General features: G+C 42.9%; 1 protein-coding gene across 1 annotated transcript in view; it reads right to left on the bottom strand.

Annotated features, from left to right (window-relative positions):
* The window catches only part of LTK (leukocyte receptor tyrosine kinase), a 123,375-nt gene extending 119,001 nt beyond the window's left edge, over window positions 1–4,374 (bottom strand). The window contains exons 1-2 of the mRNA XM_035327385.1: window positions 4,357–4,374; window positions 3,561–3,563 (exon numbers count right to left, since the gene is read on the bottom strand). The gene's annotated coding sequence lies outside the window, so the exon portion shown is untranslated. The remainder of the gene's footprint in view (window positions 1–3,560; window positions 3,564–4,356) is intronic.
* Window positions 4,375–20,476: the final 16,102 nt, after the last annotated feature.

Here is a 20,476-nt window from a genome sequence, read left to right as displayed (position 1 = left end):
AGCTAATATTCTGTCCTTCAATTGCTGTGGAAGACCCTAGGAAAGGGAAACCATTGCTATGTGGGCAGTAAAAGGGAATTGTACTTGGTCAGGGCACTAGCAGCAGCACCTCTACTCTCAATATCCTCTTCTGCTTGATGTCCGTGCTGCAGGAGGCGAATACACCATACATAAAAGTAGAAACCAACAGCAGCATTTCAATCATTTTTGTAGGTGTAATTTGAACAGTATCATTGAGCTATCTTGCTGCACTTGGTGGATGTAATGATAGAGCAGACCAGGATGGTGAGGGCTTAAACCTCCGATGACATCTCCATTACAGTGATTCATGTTATCATAGGGATAGGTCACAATAACAGGGCTGCAAATGCCACCGTACTTGTCAGAAGCATCTCTTGATGCACTCTCCCCGAGTGGTGCCAGTGACACATTCAGTACTTGTTCCATGAGACTCCAAGTGTTTAAAGACTATAAAATGACACACGGCATAAATGGACATCCCAGGGGATCATTAACAGACTGTCAGGCTTTCACTCCATTGTTTTGAGCTGATATCCAGGATGGGGCAGTGACAATCACGAGCTCCTTCCATTGAGCCCCTGGGTAACAGGTGTAGTTCTGACTGGCTACCCACAGTACAGGGAGGTACAACAGAAAAAAAAAGGACTTTAAATGGCAAGTACAGTAGAAACCAAATCCTGAGTAAGGTAGTTCATGCTCCAGAATTCCATGCTCTGTACAAAACAGAGTGAAACTTTCTCTGTTAGATGCTCTCTAAAACTTTCGTCATGTGCTGTAGACTGCCAACAGAAAGGAACATTTAGAGAACAGAGGCCACAACTGAAAAAGAGAAGTAATGTTCACCAAACATGATCAAACATCTTTTGGTTCCATCTTAACCTGATCCACCCCTCACACGTGCTCCCCTAGGTACTCTCCAGCTTTTACAAGAAGCAAGCTGTGCTCCATGAGAATGCACAGGTTCCCCTACAGGCAACACATAGTGCGTAAGTGCAGGGACTTGAATCACATCTGCTACATAATGAATTAATAAATGTGAGAAGGCAAAGAAGTCTTCAGAGACATCTGTAACATGAAGGTGGGATGAGAGGTCCAGGGAGGACTACTGAAATTACAGAAACTACATGGAAAAGAAAACTGAAGCAAAGCTGAGTATCAGAAATATGCAAGCGCACCCCTCTCTCTATTGAACCACCAGTGTACTTGCAAGCAATACAGAACGATACATATGTGCACAGCAAAATAACTAAATAACTCCAGGGAAGTCCATACTTGCACAGCTAGATCTTGTTTTTGCACTCTTATATGTGTCCCACAGAGGAGGAAAAAAATAATAATAATTTAAAAAATCAGCCTGCTTTTATTTTTTGAATGTAGAGACAGCCCTGGAAATTTTACACAGAATAACAGGGACAGGACAGAAAAGCACACAGCAGACACCCACATGAATCAAGCAATCAAGTGTAACTCCCAAAGGAAGGAACAGTAACATCACCTCTGGAGAGTGAAGCTACTCGATCTCTTTCTCCATGACCTACAGGAGAAGCTGTTATTACACCTTCTCCATAATGTGAGCTGCTGGTGGCAAGGTCAAGCATCAATAATTCAACCAGTTTGCTCACAAGAGGAAAATGAAGATCATTATATTGCAGCTTTCTTCTGCTGGCATCTCTTGTGAGGTATGTGGTAACACATGCTCACCCGTATACCAGCACTGTAATCAGCTTAAGGAAGTTAGTTCTTCAAATGCTATCCCAATAAGTGCAGTTACATAGGTGGCTATGTGTCCCATTCAAAATTTTTGTGCATTCCCATAGTATATCCAAATATTTAATCCCCTGCATATAGTTTCTCTCTGGAAACCATTATTCTAGTGATGGCGAGAAGTGCTTGCAGAGCTCCCATGCTGAGCCAAGAGACCTTCCTTGTTTCTTGTTCAATCAAGTATTGGGGTATTGGGGTACCTGTTGGGGTTAGCTGGCCCAATGAGAGCTATTGGGAAAGTATTAAGTCAGGCAGCAACAAGAGGCAACAAAGTATGGACAAAAGATGCAATAAGAGAAGGCACAACCTCTTCCAGGATTTTTCCTTTTATTTTAGATATTCCTAAACTGCAAGATAGCATGAAGCAAACAGAGCTGAAATCAAGGGACTGCAGAGGAAACACGTGACAAGTAGTTGTCGGAGCAAACAGCAATGAAGCTGTTCAGGAGGACTATTTGTCTTTTAAAACCGATTAACAACTGCAGTGTATTACATCACTCTTCCTCAATTGCTTTACATTAACATTCCTCTGATTTTAGCTTCATTGGAGTCACTGAGGAAACTGTTCCTGATTTACTAATCTGTAAGGAACAGGAAAAGCATCACACAAGTGAGGCAGAGTAGCTTGGCTTTACGCAGCCATTAGGATGAGGTCAGCAAGTCTCTTCACAACGCGCATTATATATGAGTGAAGATGAGGCTCCCAAAGAAGGTTTAGAAGTACAGTGTAGTAATCTAGAGGTGCTTGGAAACACAGTTGTGGGGACAGCATGTAATTTGTATCCAAATCTCCTTGATCCAGAAGAGCAAGTTGAACCTTTGTCTCAGATTCTGAGCAAATACCTGAACAATTCAGATACCTGATATGAAATATTCCTGTATCAGACAATTCAGTGACATACCAAGTTTACATTTCACTGGCTTTTGCTGTAATTATCTGGAAACAAACAAACACACACCTTTCTTGTAAATGAACCTTTCCATTGAAGCCAAATGAACATCCTTCATTTTCTGGTTTTGGTTGGGAGGATTAAAAATAAATATTACTGTGGTCTGGGGTTAGGCATTGCGAGCCTTGGCATTTGAAAACAGTGTTAATAAACAGACCAATTTTTATACATCCTTCTTAGAAACTACAGGATCATAGAGGGTTAGCAGCAGAGTAGCACAGACACCAACATCCTACTGCCACTAACCAGCCATGAGCACATTACCCTGCCTTGGCCATCTGTGAGCCTTGTAGCTCAGAAGTTAAATAGGTACCACATAACAGAAGCTAACTGAACGACCACAAGCAACATTGCAAGAAAAAGATTTTTAGGTCTAATATTTCTTTTGGTATTGCTGTAACTCAGCGTTGCCAGGGCATGGGTCACTCGTCAGTCAGCGTGCATATTCAGTGCCTCATTCAATGCCCCACACACGTTTATTATTTATGGACTAGCTGTCAGCATAGAAGATAGGTAGATCACATGTTCACAGAATTTTCTAGGTTGGAAGAGACCTCAAGATCATCAAGTCCAACCTCTGACCTAACACTAACAGTCCCCACTAAACCATATCCCTAAGCCCTACATCTAAATGTCTTTTAAAGACCTCCAGGGATGGTGACTCCACCACTTCCCTGGGCAGCCCGTTCCAATGTCTAACAACCCTTTCGGTAAAGAAGTTCTTCCTAACATCCAACCTAAAACTCCCCTGGCGCAACTTAAGCCCATTCCCCCTCGTCCTGTCACCAGGCACGTGGGAGAACAGACCAACCCCCACCTCGCTACAGCCTCCCTTGAGGTACCTGTAGAGAGCGATAAGGTAGTTCCTGCCATGCATGTACTAACTGTAAGAGGCTAAGGAGCAGGTAGCACTGCTAACTTCTGTGTGTTACCCTCTGGGAACGCGGTTTGTAAGCACTCTTGGTGGCATCACTATCATTTTTAGAAACTTCTGATTGACAATCACTGAGGACCAGAAGCTACTGGGGGAGGCACTCAGGGCACAGGTACATAGAGTTGCCAAAAGCTCTACAGTAAGCAGAGATGTGGTGGTAGCGTCCTGCTGTGGTGCAATCACAGGGAACGATCTGCCCACACGCAGGTGTTCCCTCTCACCCCACAATGCTGTGCAGTACAAAATGGTGTGCATGAGCCCATAGGCCATCTTGGGTTATTTCAAGATGAGCCACCCACTGTCTTGGTGTTATTTTCAGTCCTGGCAAGAATACAATGGGAGGGTAAAAAGGAAGAAGCATGAAGGCTGAGGAACATGCTAGTCTTTGGCATGAGCAGGATTTGGCTTCCACTCTGCTGCCACCTGGAATGAAGAGAAATTGCTTCCACTTCACCTCAGGCTTTTCCATAAACAAGACACAATTATATATGAAACGGGCTAGAGAAAACAAAGGCAGCACTAATGGCGCTCTAAAAGGGTTTTGTTAAAGTGGAGAGCATGAGCTTAGCTGTTGATGGCAAAGCCACTGGAAACAAAATGTCAGCAGATTCACAACTATCATTTGCTCTCCCATCCAGTACCCCCCCAGCCCCAGTCGGGGGGAGGCACAGAGTCAGCAAAACTCACACAAGTGCTGAGCTTAATTCCCCAGGCAGCTGGGACCTGGCACTTCCACGAGTCCTTCCCTCACTCTACCTTTTTCTCCGCTCAGCAATGAGGTCTGCCGGTGAATGTTATGAGCTTCCGCAGGAGAAAAGCTCTTCTCTACTTGCTCTCCCAGTGCGAAGGGGAGAGCCTGAACAGTGAGAGCTGTCAATTCCTATCTTTCTTTGCCACTCAGCTTATTTCCTGATTCCTAAAATGAAGCTGCAGCTGCACTGGATGGATGTGCTTAAATGCAAGCCTCCGGAGATAGGGAAGTGCTGACTGGTGAATTGCCTTCTTTCACCTTGTTCTGATGCCATCCTCTACTCTCTCAACTTTTCTGCCCTCTCTCTTTCCAAGGGGGAATCAACAACCTGTTTACTGTTATTTTTTTTTGCTCAGGTTGTCCCTGGTGAATGCTCCCCCATATGCTTCTCTAAACGGACATCTGCTCCAGCTTCCTTGAGCTACGGGACTTGAAAGTCCAAAAAATAAGACCTTGGAGGTATGCAGGTAACTGTTTCTACCATTTCCACCCCATGCCAAAACAGTCTAATTATTTCATGTTCTCTAATGAAGGCACTTATACCGTTGCTACAAGGAAGGGCCATATTAACCCTTTCCCAGGTTCTCAGTGGAAAACCTGTGCTCTCTCAGGGACATGCCAGGTTTATGCTGATTTCAGTGGCTAATAGCAAAACATTTAGCTGATGAGATAAAAAATTTAGTACCGTTAGAATGAAGTAAAGGGATTGATTAAAAAAAAAAAAAAAAAAAAAAGACAAAAATCAAGCCCCAAGAATCATTAAATTTAATTTTCTCATCCCTTAATTTTGGGGTAAGATAAAGTATAGGATAGCAAACTTGACATACCAGTATCAAATCCTGCCAGGTAATAGTCATATCTGAAGTCCACACTCAGGATTAGACCCACTATGGCAGGAAAGAGTTAGTCTAAGACAGAAACGCCACAGGAATAAAATCAGAGCAAAAGCCAGGAAATCCACCCTGAAGGAAGCAGTCATACTGCTGCCACAGTCCTTCAAGACCAGAGTCTAGCTGCTATCATGCAAGGGACACAAGTAGTATCTAAAGTAGTAGGGATTTTCACTCTGACATTAATGCTTCCAAATGATCTTGCTTGTATCTTATTTGCAGTTGTACGATCATGCAGCAAAGGGATAATATTAGGTATTTATTTTTAAGCAGAACAAGAACATTTGTCAAGGATTTCTGGGAAAAACAATCAAACTAAAACCAAATGAACTATGAAAAGGAAGTAAGAACCCCAATAAATGTTTTTCAGAGCCTGAGCGAAGAGGGAGAAACAGGAATTTGGTCAAATCCACAAATCTTTAAATGAAAACAAATCAGGTGGTTTTAGACCACCTTCTCTCCTGCCACTTTCTTACATGATTAAAATCATACATTTAAACAATCTGTTCCCTCTTCCCTCCCCTCTGCCAAAAAATATAATTTAAAGGTTTCGACTCCTAGCTGTCCAAACAAAACGTTGCACAGCAACAGCCCCTACTGCTATCACGGATCAAAATAGATCTGGGCCATGATATCTCAGATTTGAGCTTTTCCCTTTTTTTTTGCATCATATGGGTGAGAAATTCAGAGTCCACAGGTCAGATACAGTTTACCACTTTGTTTCAGATAGACTAAGACTCAACATGGTAAAAGTGAGCACCGCTATTTCTAGGATTTTAATGAGAAGAGCTCAGTCTATTATGTGTGTTACATCTTCAGGATCTGCAAGGCCAATCTGGACTTCAGTAAGAAGCAATCTACTGTCCTTATCAAGTAATCAGCCCCCCATCCTCACTAAATACACCCACCAAATCAAAACACACAGTTTGCCAGTGCTACAGCCAGCCAGTTCAACCTCCATAAACAAGCATTTTTCTGCTTACAGCACCAAGCCATCCTAGCCCAAAGAAACAAGGAGACCGTCCCCTAGCAAAAGCAGCTGCCAGCAAAATGGTGAACGTAGCTAATGAACATGCGTGTGAGCAAACAAAACCCCGACCATCCCATTTCCTAAACCCAAAGCAGAAAGCCTTATGGAGCCAGACCCCTCCCCAGGCAGCCATGTGATGGGCTGTCAATGGAGCGGGCTGATCAGAGCGGCCTGCCAAACACACCGTGAAGTCACATCCGATTAGCTTTTTGCCTTAGAGCTGTGGGGTGCCAGCCTTTTTTCCTCACAGCACGTTGAGGGACGTTAATTTTGTGAGTCACGCTGGAACATTTAAAGCATCAAGCTCAAAAATGAGAGGTTAATTAAAGCAAAAAAAAAAAAAAAAAAAAAAAAAAAAAAAGGATGGTAAAGAAAGAAGCCAGTGAGAGAAACCATGATGACAGTAAAACTGAGCTCTGCAACCATGAAGCAGTGCTGGGACAAAAGGGGGACTCCTACCATTATGTGCTAGGAGCCATTTGGCTGCAGAAGGCACAGCTCCCCAGCTCCTGCATGCCCACTCTCAACAACTGTGGAGGTGGCAGACCCATGCAGAGACATCCCAGAACACTTCTCCTCCCTCCCACCATTAAATACTCCCATTCTACTTCCAGCCAAATCACCCCCCTCCACCCCCACCTAATACTTACACACACACAGCTTTGCTCTTTTATGAGTTTAAATTTAGCTCCACTCTATAATACAAAATGCACTGTGAAAGGGCAAAGCATTGTTTTTCTTCTCTTCCTACCCACCTTTCCTACTGCAATATTAAGCCATAATCATTCAAATTTTCTTCAGCCTTGGTTCCCTCTATAGTGAAACTGAAGAATCTGGCTGGGTGAAAATAATGCACATAAAAGCTCTAAAGAGTAGAAACTAAAAAAGCCTTACACAGTCAAAATTCTTATGTACTCTCAACAGAGGATAAGAGCCACAGCAGCTGACACATAACGTGCCCTAAATAGCCTTCTGCTGAGGAGGAAGACTACTGTACCCAGCCCTGAGATAAGTGCACCCAACCAGAGAAAAACCAAATGGAGTAGGCTTGCTTCAGGAACCTAGTCTCCGTAATGGCTTGACTGCATTAACTGAATCCAAATGTTTGGAAAGCCACTTAGAAAGTTAGTATTTGTGCTGGTGGCACTGGCAAAAAGTATGTGATTGTGTCAACAAGTTAAAGTTCAGAGGCTTTTTTCTTCCAGCTCTTGTGCAAGCCAATACTAGCTGCACTGTAGCAACATCAAATGGAGAGATCTGACAAAAGCATTATGTGGATGAGTACACAGCTAGTTTCAAGAAAATTACAGGGAAAATATATTTGATTGCTACCGGTACCGCTTGAACTTCTCAGAATTTCCAATCACCTTGCAAAGAGGCTGAAAGAAAATACTGAAGTGTCCAACTCTTATCATCGTGTTCAAACTTCCCACAAAGCCGACACTCCTTATTCATATACTCTGCCATCATCACAAAAGTACAGTCTGCAGCCAGAGGTTACAGCCTAGGAACCTTAATTAATATACATGAAAGAAAACTGAGACATTCAAAATCAAGAAGGCAAGACAGCTCCCAGTGCCTTTTGGAGAGCCTCCATTCTAGTTCTGTTAAGAAAATAGGAGGTTCAAAGTTAAACTACATCAAAGTAAACACTGAATTCCCTGTTTAGGAAAAAAGAAATCTCCCAAAACCTGTTCTTTGTTCATTCAGAGCAAGCTCTAGATAGAGCAAAAAGACATAGAAAACACTATTGCAGGTAACTGGGGCTGAAGTTTTAAGGTGTAACCAGAGCTGTCATTTCAAGAGCCATGCCAGTATTAGCAGAGCTTAAAACTCATTTCCTGCCTAGAGAAGACATAAAACGTCTTCAGATGTATCGGAAGCTGTCATTCTACAGAGGAAGAAAGGTATATACTGTAAACAGAAGCACAGGCCCTTTGACTTAAGAGACCTCAGAGTCTGACTGAAGCAGGCCAACCTGGTATGCACACCATGTATTATCAGTAAGGAAATTCTCTGAACCTCATTTCCGAGGCCTTTTCTTGCAGAAAGTCATTAAGCTCTAATTAATGGCTCTGTGAGTTGGAGGGATCCGCTTTGGCATCCATTAGGATGGAGGCTCAAATGTCAGACCAGCAATGGCATTAGGCAGACTCTGGCATTTTGCCCAATGCAGGATTAGCATTGACGCATCCAACATCCTTTGAAATGTTTAGCCCTGTAAGAAAATCTGCAGGTTTTCTCTCTGCCTGTGTGATGGATAACATCTCTAAGTGATCTGCTGCTCCATTACCAGACAACACCTCTCCACCCCAAATGAGCAGGAAGACTCCAGTCTGTAGCCCACTTGGAGTCCCTCTCCAAAACACAGGAATAAACCAGCCACAACCTGGAGATGCCACAAGTCCGGGAAGAGCTCGACCTTTACAGGGAGCCCTCCCTGCAGTCTGGGAGCAGACTGTAGAAGTAACAGAAGAAGCGAGGGGCTGAAAATAACCTAAAAGCCAGGACTGAAGTGCTGCCCTGCCAGCAGGGGCAAGCAGTTAGGAAGCACCTTCCCACAGGAAGGGGAGCATAGAGGGACCACAACTTTCTTTTGTACTCCAGCTGGAGGCAAGTGCGCTGTTGGAAAGGCACTGGCTGTGAACAAATCAATCTGATGTTCGTTTTCACTGAAACCAAGTGGGGAGCTTAGAGAATGAGAGGATCTATGACAGCCTGACAGAAACCACTGTTAGGCAAGGTACCAAGCCAGAGACTGGCAGCTGACCCTTTTCCATGCCACCAGGATCCCTCACTCCCTAGCTGCCTGCCTGTCTGTCCTCAGTCTATAGCTCCCCCAAGCCCTCCCTCTTCCTCATTTCATTACTAATTCATCCACTTTAATAAGAAAGACCATTCAAATTTGCATATTGGACTAGCCTAAGTAAAAGATACCAAGTTATCAGTATTTTTCTGGTTCTTTCTTTTTTTTTAGATGCATTTTCCCTACAACTGAGATGCATCACTAAGAGGTGTTCAAAATAACTTCTGCAACATCTTGCCCAAATATATTTTGCTCCTAGGTCTGTCTGTCCCTTTCCCCTATCTGTAGAAAGGTGGATCTACTGAGTGAAGTTGTACAACCACGTTCTGGAGAGAGAAAAGAGATGCTGGAACTATATGCTGCTGATCCAGCTGAATTGACATTAATTAAACCTCAAAAGAAGTTCTGGCCAGTCATCCTGAGACAGTGATGTAACAAAAGCCAGCCTTTGTGAAACTTAAAATATCTGACTTCAACTATCTTCTCCCTCGATGATCTCAAAGTACTTCACAGATGTAATCTCAAAGCAACTCTGAAATAGCATAGAAATGTGGAGTAATATGCCAGTTTTCCACAAAGAAACAAGGCATGAAATGTGTGAGAGTTCTTTTCTTCAAAGAGCACAAGTAGGATTTCCAATGCAAGTTATGTCCAGAATTGTAAATTCCACATTTGTCAACAAACAACCGTCAAAGCAGGAGCAGAATTCCAGTCTCCTGATCCTAAGGTTTATGTTTTAAGTCCTAAACTTTCTTTAGGGCTGCAAAAATCAAGTAATTTATTTAAAATTCATGTCAATTGAATCATTAGAGAGTTTGGGAGTTTTACTTGCTTCCAGGTTTCTGACTTAATTCAAGTTCATGGCTGTCACATCATCTTTGAAATAAAACTCTTTGTACCTTCATTTTCCCACCTGTAAAAATGTGCATTATCTTCCTTCTGCTTCCAAAGGCAACTATGAGAGAGCAGGATTTTTATTCATATGTGGGGAGCAACTGAGAAAGATGCCTATGGCAACAAATACAACTATCAACCTCTTCTAAACTAGTTTCTTCCTTGGGAAAGCTGAGCACCCAGCCTGTCTGGCTATGAAAGAGCATTTGACAGCAGGAAAAAAGCTTCTCCTTCCCCCCCGGAGGGGAAGTATCAGTAAATGCAGACGCATTTTGAAATCCAGTACAGTCAGGCTGGCAGCTTCTGTCTCAGTGAGTTGTTTCCACATAATACTTCACAACTGCAGAGTCAGCTAAGTGGATTATCAAATTCAACACCAGGAAAGTATACTGCGGTACAAACCTAGCAAGCAAGCAAACCAAAAAAAACAAAACCACAGGATATATTTTCCCACTGTTCATACCTTGCTACCATGTAGGCCTCTTCCTTGCAAGTACAGACCCTCACACCTTACGGAAGGTTTCTATCCCTGCAGACTGCATGCTGCCCATGACCAAAATGAGGCTTCATTCAGCCTCATTTATTTCAATTATTTCTCTGTCCTTCCCCGGTTCACCACCACAGAGAATAAGCATAGGAGATTAGACCAGGCCAGCAGCGAAATTAGACAACTGGCCCTCAGATATGAATATGCAAATGCCAAGCTGTGCCAGCTGGTTAAGCAAATAGATACTGGCTGGCAAAAGAACTGTGGGGACCAGGAAGAATGATCACTATCGCACCAGGTGCCGACGGCCCCTCGCTCTGGTGGACCCAGTCAACAGAGGGATGTGAAATTTAACCTGGCAGGAAGGACAGCAATTTTTCAAAGTGATTGTTTGGTAAGTGTTGGTACAACTGTGAGAGCAGCGAAGGAGTGAGACAGCCAGCAAACCAGGCTTTTTCTTTTTCCCCCAGAAGGTGCAGGTGGAGCCATGGCCAGGGTGTCGGTGAAGGGTGAACACAAACCCACGTAGCCACCTCTGTCACCTGACAGGCAGTAACTCTCTTCCATGCCAAGAAACACCAAAGGAAGGTACAAAAATGTCTGCCTGTGGTCCAAGCTGGAGGACAGCTGCAAAACTAGACCAAGCTGCTTTACAACTGTTCTTAAAGAAAAAATAAATAAAAAGTCTGTGGAAATGTTGGGCAAATTTTGGCAGAAAGGTAGATCTGTTGGTAGATCTATATGTAGATCTATACCAAAAGTAGATCACTTTGGTAGAAGTGATAACGTCCTGGCCAGAAGCAGAATGGCAAACAATGTTACACCTCAAGTCCAAGCATTCTGGTGGCTTGCTTTTGTCCTGTGCATTTCCCATTTGCTTTGATTTCTTCCCTTTTTTATGCCTCTACTTCATACCAGTGTCTGGAAGAGACTGACAAATTTAGCTGTAGAAATGTTTCCATCTTGCTTTGTGAAGCAAAGTAGAAGCAGAGAAGTAGAGAAAAAATCTATTATCTAGAATGAATTTCTGAAATATGCTTGATATTAGTTTGAGCAGCCATCAGCTTGTGATTGCATGTGAATATTAACACGCAGAGCTGGAAAGCAGATGAATAATCAACAGCAGAGGGACACAAAGCCAGGAAGAACACAAGAAGTAGAATTATATTAGAAAGAATCAACATAAAACATAAGAGCTAAACAGAGCAGGCAGAGACCAGGGGGTATGGAAACAGTAGCTTCATTGCATAGCTTTACAAAGCAGACGAAATGAGTTTACATGATGTGCCAAAGACTGCACAGCCAGAAAAGGTTGAGGACTTGGGTGTCTGCAGCCCTGTCCTGGCATTTTTATAGTCTCTCACCTTTTAGTATGGCTTTCTCCTCCCAGAGAAACAGGGTTTCAAATTTAGAAGGACAAATGCAAGAGAAACCCTGTTGGGAACTAGTGCTCTCAGTTTTATTCCGCTACACAGGGGCAGTGTTACAACAACACTTCACCTGCAGTAAGAATCAAAAACAAAACAAAAACAAAAACAAAAAGCCTATTTTAGCTGAGTTTCTTTAATATGTATGTATTGACCCAGTCTTGGGGAAACAGGTTATATTTTGCTTATTACTGCAAGGCAGCAATATAAGCATGTGAATGCAATCTATTTTACAGCCATTGGAGGCTGCAGCATGTGTTCTGTATAGGGTGAGATGATGTTCATGCACTCAGGTATCCCACACGCTTCAGGCTGGGTGGTAATGAAGTCATCTAGGCCTTGTTTTTGATTGGAGTATGCACCGAATTCGCAAACCCAACAGTGAGGCAGCCTTGTGCATGGCATGAACAGCTTCACCTCAGCTTGAAGCTGAGGTGACGTGCCTGTCAGCAAGCAATGCTAGGGTTTCTGCTGCCCAAGAAAATAGCACTAGCTTTAAGTTAGCACAGGGCTTTGATTCACAAACCCATGCTGATCTGGCTCTGGCAATAAGGGCAGCAGTCCCCAGTCTGCTACCTTACTTCCCTGCCAGTGATCACCTTCCCCAGAGCAAATCCCACAGAAAGTTTAGTGCATCCCTCTTCCGATCACTGGAGTTCAAAAGCCAGCAAGTGAAGCCACCACATTAGCACAAGCAGCAGCAATAACTGGGAGATGGCCACCTTGTGAGCATACTGTCAGGTAGTAAACTCCAGCATGGAGGGGGCACACCGTGAAGCCATAATCTGGAGCCTTTAGCTGGGGCAAACCCCTGCTTTTCAGTCTCAGTAGTTTTTATTGTCTTTATGTTGGATACTATGCATAATATTTGTGAAATCAATAGAGATATGCCTATAGCTGCCTGGAAAAGCAGTAAATGAGGCTGTCTGTAATTTCAGAAAGTCAGAGTCTGGACTGATTAACAGCCCTAATGTTCATGTGAGATGCATCACCATGTCAGGATGGAAGAAGCTCTGCGAGTTTCTGAAAACAGACCAGCATACTAAGTAAATACGTGGTCCTCTCATCATTTTCATAACTTTACTTCAGTACACATTGTACATGCTTGATCACAGTTCACATTTAACAGACATTTCAAGCAGCTCACCTGAAGGATGGTGAAGATGATTATACAGGAAGCCATGAGGGCAAGAACATGAAGGACCCATGCACTGCCCCACTTGCTCCAGCTTACAGAAGGCTTACTAGGGACACTGGAGCAGGAAATACCACAGACAAAGAAATCTGCAGTCAGTCAGAGAAAGGTATTCATTGAATAGAAGTCACATAGGGAGGTTGCCTTTCACTAATGCTCAACTTCCCTGCAGTTTACTTTCCCACAATGCATAGTAAAGAAAATACTTGAAATTCAGTCATATCTTGCTTGAGAAGGTCTTCACTGACCTATGAATTGCCTTAAGGGAAATGAGGTGTGGGGAGGAAAGCAGCAGGTGGTTGAATATAAGAAACATAGCTTTCCAGTCTTCCTGTGGTCCATACTCTCTCTGCCTTGTAATCTGCCCTGCGTTTGCCCTGTTCTTTCACGTTGTGTTAGCTACCAGCATGCAGAAGCCTCCTCTCTCACTTGCCTGTAGTTAAGAGGCTGCGCATCTAAGCAGTTAGTCCTCTGAACTGATCTGTTCATTCAGTTCTCCACAAGGATAATGGATGGTATCCAATATTTGAACACTCCCAGGGAGCTAAAATGGAGCTTGTCAAAGGTGCTGCAGCAGAGGGGATGGGCAGAAGGCCATTCTGTGCTGTGAAACTATCACTTGGCTACTTATTGTTCAGAACCACAAAGCATCTGGGCCACCATGCTAACAAGCCTGCTTCAGGTGCATACCCATGAGAAGTATCCAGAGTGCCATGGAAGCCTAGTGGCTAACCAACAAATCGGTCATTAGCCACAGCAGAGTATCAGTGTGAGAATGGACAACACCCAGCCCACCAAGTCCATTTTCTTTTTGAAGAGATGAGCAAAGATACTGAATTACCAGTTTAAGCAGCTCCATGATTATTATTTTTTTAATAAACAAAAGCAATTTTCAAAAGCGTTTCAAGATTCCCAGCTCCAAGCTGAGCACAAAGATCAGCCCATCTCATTTTTCTCTGTCTCCTAACCTTCAAGCTATTAATGCAGTCTTGCTGTGACTCGTGATGCAGTGTAGGGTGCCATACCCTGCTATAAAATTAGTCTTTTTACTTTTGAGTAGGAGACACTGAGCTGCCCTGCAGCTCTGCAATACACATACTCATTTGGGGAATGACTTCAAATTGTTAAATGGAAAAAGTTGGTTGCAAAGTACAACCATTTTCCTATGGCTGTCATAGCTGATACTGCCTGATGTGCTACAGATGTGCCCAAGTGAATGCCATCACATTTTTATAACTGTGCAAGTAAAGATGAAATGCAGAGATTATGTTCTCTCTATACTGGCAAAGTTACCTGATCTTTCAAAAAAATTGTTTTTGAACTTGTCCATTTTTATGCAAATGCTGCATACAGCTTCAACTGCTGCTGTTCAAAGAATATTTATTATGTTTTCCTACTGGGAGTAGTTACACGCTTGAAAATTTATTAGTTTAGCATCATACAGGACAAAGGAGAAACATTCATTTTTTTAATTTTTTAATTTATTTATTTATTTATTTATTGGTGATCTAGCAATTCCAAGGAAAATCAACCTTTTCATAATCTGTTAGCTATTTGATGGTAGAAATTGTCAGACCTTTTTCCTCAAAATTTTGGAGGCAAGGACTCTGATAGACTTTGGGCCACCCAAAACAGAACCACGAACCAATTGAGGCTGAAAGATTTCTGGAGTCAACTGATCCATCCTGCTCAAAGTAGAACAACAGAGATAAATAAGATTCCTCACAGTCTTGCCCAAATGATTTTTGCAATGTTTTGGTAATGGAGAATCTGTCATCTTGCTGGATGCATGCCCCAGTGTTTTACTCCTCTACAGAATTTTTTTAACATGATTTTATCCAGTTGGAATTTCTCTTTTTGCAATTTACGACCATTGCCTCTTGATCTTTCCCTATATACCTTGGGAAAAAAAATCTGTATCTTCTCTGACAATAGGACAAGTATTGGATTTGCAGATGATAACAACCTTTGCAGATAAGCAAATGCAGCAGTTAAACTCTCCCCTCAGACTTATCTGTTCTGGATTAAACAAGTCCAATTCCCTTAGCATCTTATCTTACATCACATGCTTCTGTCACCTGACCATCTCAGGGACCCTCCACTGGACTTGGTGGCTTGTTAATGTGGTTTGTTAATCATTCTTGTGAGCAGAGAGGCCCCAGACTGAACAGTGTTCCAGATACAGCCTCACAAATGCTGACCAGGGAAAATCATCCTTTCCCTTGACACATCAGTAAGCCCTTGCTAAAGAAACCTGCCATTTGGTTTATATTCATTGACAAGAGGGCACACTGTTGCCACATATTCCATTTTTGTTCACCAGGACACCAGCTCCTTTTCCACAGTGCTGCTGCCTCGCCATTCAGACCCCCAGCAGCATCTGAACTGTTGCCTGGGGTTGTTTTGTTACAAGCGAAGGCTTTCCCATCTGTCATTGCTGAGCTCTGGGAGGTTCCCGTCACCCCACTGCTCCAGCCTGGCTAGGTCCCTCTGAGGAGCAGGGTGCTGGGAAATAATTTGCAGACCACAGCCCATAGCATCCCACGAGGAGCAGCAGGAAAGCAAAGGAAAGCTGTGCTATAAGACAAATGGTCAGATGCCTCAATTTTTACAAATTCCCCTTTACATCCCTCTGTAGTACAGATTCACTGAAGAATCTTCTGCCTCATTCATCCCCTCACCTGAGGCAGATTGGTGTGCCAGAATCACTGTAGGCACATGAATGTCTCACTGACACTTAAAAAAATCAGATTTCAGCCGCTTAGGTTAGCTTCACTTCTAGTGCTATCTTCCTACCTGTACAGCTTTCCCTTAAAATCTAATTCAAATCTCTTCTTACAAATGCAACTCATCCCATTATTTCTTACTTTATTATATACAGAGAACATCTGATCAACATCTTCACTGCAACTACCTGTCATAAGTTAACGTATTTTAATTCACATTCTCTGTTACCCAATCCTTTCCATCTTTCTACACAGATCAGATTTTCTAGAATTCTGATCTCTCCTTCATTTCTCTGTCACACTCAAATCGCAGCGCCAAAACTGGATACTTGTGTATTTGTGTATTTGATTTTTCCCTTTTCTAACCACTTGTCTTTATTGAATTTCATTTGATTGGATTTTACATCATTACTTCAATTTATCAAGATCATTACAAATTCTAATTTTGTCCTCCAGAAGGCTGACAGTCCTTCTGGCTTGGTATTATCTGCAACTCCTATATGCATACTTGTCCTCCAGTTGTCAAGTAACAAAAGAAACTATTGAATAGTACTGGACCCAGGACAGACTTATGATGACCACCCTTGAATGCTCTCTGAGCTTGACAGAGAATTATTGATAGATTATGCAGTCTAGTTTTCCAATGACCATGTCAATCTTAGGTGGATTTTCTTTCCTGAGTTTGTGTAGTAGAGTGCCACGCAGCACTGTGCCAAGCCTTACTAAAAATGAAGGCACGTCACAGCTGCCACATCCACTTGTCTATTAGGCTGGCAACAAGAACATGGCAGGTTCAAGCTTTGATACTAATTAAGAGATAACAGATACCAACTTGACTATCATGTCCAGAGTTGATCAGAAATTAATACTCACACAAGTACACCTGTGTCCAGCTTCTCAGCGTGCTGTACAGCACCCTTCATGCTAGAATTTCAATCTGTGCCTAGCAGGGGAAGATCCTGCACCAGACTCATTTGCCTCCCCCCTATGACGGGGGCTTGGCAGCTCTAGCAGAGCCTCTGTGCTGTGTCCCGCATGCTCCAAATTGCTGGCAGTGGACTCCCTCTGCTTCCCACTTCAAAATGTAGGAATTCAGAGTCAGGTATCCATAAACCTTATTTAGCTGTCAAAGTTATGATGGGATTTTGTTATTTGTGTGGACTTGTATTTCTTAAAAGGAGTTCTGTTGTGTCTCTAGTGTTTTCTGACTTCCTCTCTCCAGCCTGTTGTGCAAGTCTGTTACTATTCCCACACTTCCAAAAACATAATTTTGTCCCTTATTGCTTCAAACACTCTCCCTTCCTCCCCTTCCTTCCATCTCTTCTTGATTTCCTAGCAATGACTTTATTGCTCAGCCTCTTAGTCACTTATCTCCTGCCTGTGCGGGCTCTGTCCGTTACTCCATCCTGCACAGCACCTTCCTATGCCAGACCCCACCAACATGCCTCTCCCCAGCACACCAGCTCTGCTGCCACTGCTTTTCTCAGCAGCCATCAGAAATGCAAGATATTGAAACAGGCATTGTCAATAGCTTTGGGACTTTAAATAGGAACTCTGGGGCAGAATTCCTGCAGGGACTGAAAGATGCTGTGATTCAAATCTACATTCCTAAATGTGTCCTGTCTTCCTTTAAAATTGCCACAGTGACTCCTACACATTAACCACGAGCATAAACTCTCCCCTCTTAAGTTTAATTCTTTAGGGATATAGCACAGCAAAAGCAAACAGATACAGAGTTAAAAAGAAAGTTTTTCAATTCAGTTGCTATTTACTTAAGGGAAAAAGGAAAGTTAATGCAGAGAGCAAAAACGAACAAGTGATTTCATATCAGTTCACCTTCCTTGGGAGTCTCAGTGTTCAGATAAGCAGAAGAACCTCTGCTTATCAAGCTCCTGACAAGTAGTTCCTCAGACATTTTCACTGCAAAAGCTGAGGCAAAAGCAGAGCAGCTTCTGGCCCCAATTACCTCAGACCCTGCCAGGCAACCGTGTGGCCCTTCCCCTGATAAAGCAAAAGGCAATAGGTAGAGCCAGCCCCTTATCTAGGATGGCTCAGCTTCTGTTGTGGGGTACCTTGATTCACAACCTCTGTTGTACAATGTCACTACTGCCCTAGGCATATAGTACAACACAGAAAGAAAATTGAATGAAAGAGAAGGCAAAGAAACCAGATATTCAGATTGACTTGTTTACTCATTACACATGCAACAAGAATCTGACACCAAGGAGAAGTAAATAGATACAGGAAGACTCCTGAGTTGGTCCAAGCTGGAAAGGATGCTCTGGTGTCAGTGACTGTCTGCCATGCAGGTGTAATTTCAACAACGATTCATGGCACTCCACAAAGAGGAGCGGCTGAAACCACGGATACTTAGGAGGCTCACAAACAAGAGTTTCAGTAAATGCATGCTCCAACTTAAAAATAGGAGAATTCTTTGCACTGCAGACCCCACAGTTCACCGTGGAATAACTTTAAAAGCATAATCTTAAATCTCACTTTTCCATACACATATCTATTCACCCACTTCAGAGTCCTGCCATCAGTTATTTCCAAATACAAGCCATATGCTCAACCTTTCTGACCTCTGTCAGATTCTGCCTGGTTTTTGCTTCAAAATTGGATGCGGATAGTATTTGCATGTAAATTATGGTTCATCCCAAAATAGGACTGCTTTGAAAACGGGGTCTAGGGCTCTCCAGAGATGGTTTAAATTTAAGTGAACATTCAGATGCACTTTACAGATGGCCTGAAAAAATGTCAATTGTCTTAAACATATCAAGTAATATTTGCAGTTGCACACCCTCAGCGTGTGCTATTTCCTGTCAGAGTTCTGCAAACACTGCTGTAACCTGACATTTTTGTACATGAAACTGGCAAGTTGAAACTGGTGGGTAACTTGCAACAAAATGCAAAGCCAGCTGAACTGGTTCTGGCTTCAGACTTCACTGTAAATATTGCATGTGCCTGGTTACAGCTTAAATCACGATATGAAGGCAGTCACGTGGCAGCACCTCTTCATTGTCACCTGCCCCCGAGCACAAGTGCCCTGGGTGGAGCTGATGGGTGAGCCACTTGCCCATCCTTTTTATTTTGTGCTTGGTTCCTATGGAAACTACTCTAAAGCCACAAATACTAAATCAAAACTTTTTTCTCTGAAAGTAATGGTCTGTTGCTTTTCAAAACAGGGCAAAAAATGCAGAAAAATACAAGATGATTTACAATGAGCTTATTATGTATTCAAATATCTTTTTAACCTTAAATGTGGTAAACAATAGTGAAGCCGTAGTTCTGAAAGAAATCAAAGACTTCAAATAATATATGATGTAAGCTGAGTAGAACTCAACTGACAATCACTGCCCCAGAATATCCTTTAGAAAATCTATTTGCTGACACTGCAAAGTGATTCCTCATTGGAAGAGGAAGGGGGGGAATTCTAGTCACACTCTTAAGTACTCGAGAACAGACAGCAGCCAATTAAGACCATGACTGTTGTTGATATACTAAATAATGTTTAACTTTAAAATCATATTCCTAATAGTTATGTTGGGACAGAGAACAAAAACTAATCTGAAAACATTAGCACAATTTAGTAAAAATACATGCTTTAAGTACAGACTTCAGTGGGTGGAAAAAAAAGCCTCTCAAAAGAGAAATGTGAGGACATCCAAATGCCTAGCAAGAGCATCCAATACTGAAATAAAGAAGCACATCGAGATGTTGGTGAACAGAGCAATCTTATTTTTCACAAGAACACGGTCACAACCACTGCCCTGATCCATCCAGACCTGCTCAGGAGCCCCCTTGCTCTCCAAGCACGGCATTGTCCCCTGCAATAGCCCCCCACATCCTGACTCTTCACCCAAAAAATCCCTTTTCACCCACCTCTCTCTCTCCCCGCCCCAAGTCCTCCCACCTCTTCAGCTGTTCCCCACAGCCACAACTCCTTCCTTTCACCTGGTTGAACTTTGCCACCCATCTGAGCAGATGCTTATCAAAATTGTCCCACAGCTCCATTCTTCTTTACCTTGTCCCTCCCCAGCTTCTCCACCTTTCGCTCTAGGCAGCCAGGGCTGCTCCCTCTCTTCTGACATAACCCTCCCTGGGCAAGCTCCCACACACCACTGGCAAGGCAGGTTGTTTTCTTCTGGCCATGGCAGCCAGCCAAGCTCCTCTGAACCCCAGATCCCCTGCATGTCCTGCCCGGGAAAGATTGTGCTTTGCTGGATGGGTTCCTGAAATCCCTGAAAACCCATGTACCTGACTGCCTCCAAAGGCAGGAAAGCCAAAATGAATGGATAGACACAGAAAATACTCAAAACAAGCCTTAAAAATCTTCACTGTATATATAAACTACAAAGCATGTATTTAATGTGTTTAAGATTATGAGAGAGAAAGAGGGGAGAGGAGAAAAAGAGAAATCCCCAGCTAGGTTTGAGAGGGGATGGGGGGGACTTTTTCCCCATGAGCAGACATTTGCAGCTTTTAAATCTTCTGCTGATTGCAGACCCAGGGTGACATTTCCACTCTCCATAAACTCCTGCAAAAATGTTTCCACTCAGTCTAATGAAGCATGCCATGCTTCCTCTTCCCCTTCACCCCTT

Source organism: Oxyura jamaicensis, chromosome 5 (genome assembly GCF_011077185.1).
Source record: "Oxyura jamaicensis isolate SHBP4307 breed ruddy duck chromosome 5, BPBGC_Ojam_1.0, whole genome shotgun sequence".
Taxonomy (NCBI): Eukaryota; Metazoa; Chordata; class Aves; order Anseriformes; family Anatidae; genus Oxyura; species Oxyura jamaicensis.
This window is presented reverse-complemented; position numbering and strand designations above follow the sequence as displayed.